This window comes from Diorhabda sublineata, unplaced genomic scaffold, assembly GCF_026230105.1.
Source record: "Diorhabda sublineata isolate icDioSubl1.1 unplaced genomic scaffold, icDioSubl1.1 Dsub_154, whole genome shotgun sequence".
Lineage (NCBI taxonomy): Eukaryota > Metazoa > Arthropoda > Insecta > Coleoptera > Chrysomelidae > Diorhabda > Diorhabda sublineata.
Genome location: NW_026614083.1, coordinates 9,038 through 15,000, shown reverse-complemented (window position 1 = coordinate 15,000; position 5,963 = coordinate 9,038). Strand labels below are relative to the sequence as shown.

The 5,963-nt window shown below is 49.5% G+C and overlaps 1 pseudogene; it reads right to left on the bottom strand.

Moving 5' to 3' along the window:
* LOC130452087 (large subunit ribosomal RNA) overlaps positions 1 to 4,512 on the bottom strand; it is a 7,533-nt pseudogene extending 3,021 nt beyond the window's left edge.
* Positions 4,513 to 5,963: the final 1,451 nt, after the last annotated feature.

Sequence of the window (5,963 nt, the reverse complement as noted above, 5' to 3'; positions counted from 1 at the left end):
ATGACTCCATACCGCCTGCCCAGGTATTTAAACATATCCTGAGGTGTTAATTGGCGGATGAACTGACCCTCTGCCGCGAATAGAGGCCGAGTAACCACGTAAGAGTGTTTGTTGCCTCGGTTGACGTTAACCGATATGGCAACACTCTTTGTCGGGTTAATCGACATCCCTCGCTTCGCAAAGAACTCAGTAACAGTTCTAAGCTGCTTTGTGGCACCCTTGACAGACTCGGCCAACAGCACTAGGTCATCCGCATACGCTAGTACTGATACCTTCATGTCATCTGAGACAGGTATGCCCGACCCACCATTCTCTAGTTCGCAAACCAACTCGTCCACTACTAAATTAAAAAGATAGGGCGATAAAGGGTCTCCCTGCTTTACGCCTCTATCGATGTTTATTCTTCTGGTTTTCTTATTGCCAGCAGAGACTATGGTATATGATTTTAGGTACGAGTCCATTATATACCTCTTAGTTGTCTCGTCTATACCGAACCTGTTCAGAGCTCGCAGGATGGACCATTGCGATACTGTGTCGAAGGCTTTAGAAAGGTCCAACGACAAGATATTATATGGCTTAACTCTACGTCTTCTTTCCTTTATGAGCGTTTGGAGTGAGATATTATTCAACAGGACACCATCGATCTTCATGAAACCTCTCTGGTTGGCGTGTATCGGTAACGTCGAGAAGCGCTTACCAAGGACACGATGAAACACCCTGACAATGACCGATGATATCGTGATCGGTCTCCAGTTATTAATCAAGCGTCGGTCCCCCCCTTTAGGAATAAGTGTTGTCCTGTTCCCTCGGAGCACCTCGGGGGTAACTCCAAAGAGAAACATGACATTATATAGTAGAACCAATCTCTTCACAGGGGCCTTTTTGAGAGCCAGCAGGGGCACTGCGTCTGGACCAGCCGCCCCTGATTTTGATGTGTTTATGGCCCAGAGGATGTCTGACTCTGTAATTGGCTGGTCCAGTTTATGTTCCTCTTTCTGATCTAAGATTGGTTCGCTGTCTAGGAGAGAGGGACTTCCGAATATGCCCCTATACTCGGACTCTATTGACGCAATGTCAGGTAGTACATCGTCCCCCCAGAGCGGTTTCCCGTCTAGGATATCACGCGCCAAAGCGGCTCGATCGGATCGATATCGTCGTTGGACGATTTTGTATTTATATGAACGCTCATGGTTCCTGTTATTAAAGACTGGGGCCTTGCGGTTTCCGTTTGCCTTCGTTTTGGGCTTCCCAGTCCCTGCTTCGTTGAAGAGAGCAGTAATATATTCATTCACCTCTTTTCTCACTCCCTCTCTATGGCGGTCTAGGTTGGTGAATTGAGAGTAACGGAATAAAGTGCTATCATAAGTATTCCATCCGTCATTAGCGTGCCAGTAATCGTATAAAAACGTAGAGATTGTATTGTGCCGGTGTTCTATCGCAATGGGTACGAACTCCTCAGCATTCGGATTAAGACTCTGACGATCTTTAAAGGTTGAGTCCCTGCCTCGATCTCTAGGACTCTCGAGAAGAGAGAATTCCACTACTTCGCCCTCTGCTTCCTCGTGAGGCCGCGCGTTTTCGTTCTCAAGTTGTTCGAGAACGTCTACGCGGGCCTCGATGTTGTTTTCGTTTCTGAGGAATTCGAGGAGTTCCTTGTATCTATCCTGTTTCCGTCTATATTTTATAGAGTCGATGGTACGGTTAGGATAGATACTTTGGAGATGTTTATTGATGAAACGTAGAGAGTCATAGTTACTCCCGCCGTTTACCCGCGCTTGCTTGAATTTCTTCACTTTGACATTCAGAGCACTGGGCAGAAATCACATTGAGTCAACACCCGTTGGGGCCATCGCAATGCTTTGTTTTAATTAGACAGTCGGATTCCCCTAGTCCGTGCCAGTTCTGAGCTGACCGTTGAATGGCGGCCGAAGAGGATATCCAAATACCGATTAAGGTAATATGGAACCTCGCAGCAAGACGGTTCCGCGGGAGGCCAAGGCACGGGACCGAACTCGGATCCATAATCATCACAAATACTCCAACCATGAAGGAAGGAGAGAGATGCTCCAATTACTTCACCTCGCCCAGGCCCGGCACGTCAGCCGTGACCCACTTCCTCGCCAAGCCCGACACGCCCCGATCCTCAGAGCCAATCCTTATCCCGAAGTTACGGATCCAATTTGCCGACTTCCCTTACCTACATTATTCTATCGACTAGAGGCTCTTCACCTTGGAGACCTGCTGCGGATATGGGTACGAACCGGCGCGAGCCTCCACGTGGCCCTCTCCTGGATTTTCAAGGTCCGAGGGGAAGATCCGGACACCGCTGCAACTGCGGTGCCCTTCGCGTTCCAAACCATATCTCCCTGCTAGAGGATTCCATGGAACTCGAACGCTTATGCAGAAAAGAAAACTCTTCCCGGATCTCCCGACGGCGTCTCCAGGTCCTTTTGGGTTACCCCGACGAACTCTCTTGCGAGGGCCCGACTTTTTGACGGTTCCGCTGCCGGGTTCCGGAATAGGAACCGGATTCCCTTTCGCCCGATGGGTGTGTACAAACTTTTTACGTGTTTGTGTACACGTACACACGTACGTACGTACGTAAATAATAAAGCTACACCACATCAACATCGGCTTTCGCCTAGGGCTTAGGATCGACTGACTCGTGTGCAACGGCTGTTCACACGAAACCCTTCTCCACGTCAGTCCTCCAGGGCCTCGCTGGAGTATTTGCTACTACCACCAAGATCTGCACCGACGGCGGCTCCAGACGGCCTCACGGCCAATCCTTCTGCGCACACCGCCGCGACCCTCCTACTCGTCAGAGCTTCATGGTCGCGCGCAAAACGCGAACCGCACATGCCGCTGACGGTCGAGTATAAGCACGACGCTTCAGCGCCATCCATTTTCAGGGCTAGTAACTTCGGCAGGTGAGTTGTTACACACTCCTTGGCGGATTCCGACTTCCATGGCCACCGTCCTGCTGTCTTAAGTTACCAACGCCTTTCATGGTATCCCATAAGCGTCGATTTTGGCGCTTTAACTCGACGTTTGGTTCATCCCACAGCGCCAGTTCTGCTTACCAAAAATGGCCCACTTGGCACTCTGATTCGAGTCTCGCGGCTTCATAAGTTCGAGCAAGCCGGAGATCTCACCCATTTAAAGTTTGAGAATAGGTTGAGGTCGTTTCGACCCCAATGCCTCTAATCATTCGCTTTACCGGATGAAACTCGTACGCTACGAGCGCCAGCTATCCTGAGGGAAACTTCGGAGGGAACCAGCTACTAGATGGTTCGATTAGTCTTTCGCCCCTATACCCAGTTCCGACGATCGATTTGCACGTCAGAATCGCTACGGACCTCCATCAGGGTTTCCCCTGACTTCGTCCTGACCAGGCATAGTTCACCATCTTTCGGGTCCCAGCGTGTACGCTCTTGGTGCGCCTCTTCTCGTAATGAGAACGAGACGCCCCGGGAGTGCGAAGCGATCCAATTTATTAAAAAAGCAAATCGCTTATCCTCCCTTGGTCTACGCGAGGTAAACCTTTACTTTCATTACGCCTTTAGGTTTAGTTATTTCCCAATGACTCGCGCACATGCTAGACTCCTTGGTCCGTGTTTCAAGACGGGTCCTGAAATTACCCAAATCGATAGCGTCGTTGATCGGCGTTTCGAAACGAGGTCTGTTCGAGAACACCGTAACCAACAGTCGTTCCGGGACAGAATCGGCATTATGTCCGATTACCGTCAAACACGAAACGCTCTTGCTACGGGCCGAACGCTAATTATAATTTAGCGGCCCCGCGCCATATTTGTACCGTCGAGCGAGTCTGTCGGAATATCGAGGGTCCGCATGAAAAAATCAAGTGGTCTCCACCTCGAGTCTTAAACAGACACCCAACGGATCACGACGTCCTACTAGAGGAAAAGTGCACGCGTTCGATATCGATTAGAAAAACGTAAAACGCGATTTATTGTGTTGCCGAAACAACAACAATATCCGTCATACAAACGTTCAACTTCAATTATCGAAACGCGAATGAATTTCCTCTTTCGACCTTTCGGGTTTCTCAGGTTTACCCCTGAACGGTTTCACGTACTCTTGAACTCTCTCTTCAAAGTGCTTTTCAACTTTCCCTCACGGTACTTGTTCGCTATCGGTCTCGTGGTCATATTTAGCCTTAGATGGAGTTTACCACCCACTTAGGGCTGCACTCTCAAGCAACCCGACTCTCAGGAGAGATCCTCACGCAATCGGCAACGGTCGCTACGGGCCTGGCACCCTCTATGGGCTGTGGCCCCGTTCAAGAAGGACTTGGACGCGCCGCACGATCTCGTGATAAACGGATCCTCCCTAACACCACATTTCCCGGTGGCCGATATCGACCACGGGATTCGGTGCTGGGCTTTTCCCTGTTCGCTCGCAGCTACTAAGGGAATCCTAGTTAGTTTCTTTTCCTCCGCTTAGTAATATGCTTAAATTCAGCGGGTAATCTCACCTGCTCTGAGGTCGATATATTATAATATATCTATAATATTTAAATACAATTCGCTAAAATATCACAAAAAAAAAACGTGTGTTTAATCACATTATATGAAATATAACATTATTTGTTTAGTGTTTAGTTTGTCTTCTGGCCGGCAGGTGGCGCTAGTGTGTATAAAACCGTGTTAAGCGTGGCTTCAGGCCGGCAGAGGGCGCTAGTGTCTATAAAACCGTGTTAAGTTTGTCTTCTTGCCGGCAGGTGGCGCTAGTGTCTATAAAACCGTGTTTAGTTTTTCTTCTGGCCGGTAGGATATAAGAACTTGTCGAGGTGTAACATATAAAAGTTGTATGAAATAGTAATAACATCGAAAAAAAAAACCGTGTCAAGTTTGGCGCCTGGCCGGCAGAGGGCGCTAGTGTCTATAAAACCGTGTTAAGTGTGGCTTCTGGCCGGCAGGTGGCGCTAGTGTCTATAAAACCGTGTTTAGTTTGTCTTCTGGCCGGCAGAGGGCGCTAGTGTCTATAAAACCGTGTTAAGTGTGGCTTCTGGCCGGCAGGTGGCGCTAGTGTCTGTGAATTCGTGCAAGTTTGGCGCCTGGCCGGCAGAGGGCGCTAGTGTCTATAAAACCGTGTTAAGTGTGGCTTCTGGCCGGCAGGTGGCGCTAGTGTCTGTAAATTCGTGTCAAGTTTGGCGCCTGGCCGGCAGAGGGCGCTAGTGTCTATAAAACCGTGTTTAGTTTGTCTTCTGGCCGGCAGAGGGCGCTAGTGTCTATAAAACCGTGTTAAGTGTGGCTTCTGGCCGGCAGGTGGCGCTAGTGTCTGTGAATTCGTGCAAGTTTGGCGCCTGGCCGGCAGAGGGCGCTAGTGTCTATAAAACCGTGTTTAGTTTGTCTTCTGGCCGGCAGAGGGCGCTAGTGTCTGTAAATTCGTGTCAAGTTTGGCGTCTGGCTGGCAGAGGGCGCTAGTGTCTATAAAACCGTGTTTAGTTTGTCTTCTGGCCGGCAGGTGGCGCTAGTGTGTATAAAACCGTGTTAAGCGTGGCTTCAGGCCGGCAGAGGGCGCTAGTGTCTATAAAACCGTGTTTAGTTTGTCTTCTTGCCGGCAGGTGGCGCTAGTGTCTATAAAACCGTGTTTAGTTTTTCTTCTGGCCGGTAGGATATAAGAACTTGTCGAGGTGTAACATATAAAAGTTGTATGAAATAGTAATAACATCGAAAAAAAAAAACCGTGTCAAGTTTGGCGCCTGGCCGGCAGAGGGCGCTAGTGTCTATAAAACCGTGTTAAGTGTGGCTTCTGGCCGGCAGGTGGCGCTAGTGTCTGTAAATTCGTGTCAAGTTTGGCGTCTGGCCGGTAGAGGGCACTAGTGTCTATAAAACCGTGTTAAGTGTGGCTTCTGGCCGGCAGAGGGCGCTAGTGTCTGTAAATTCGTGTCAAGTTTGGCGCCTGGCCGGCAGAGGGCGCTAGTGTCTATAAAACCG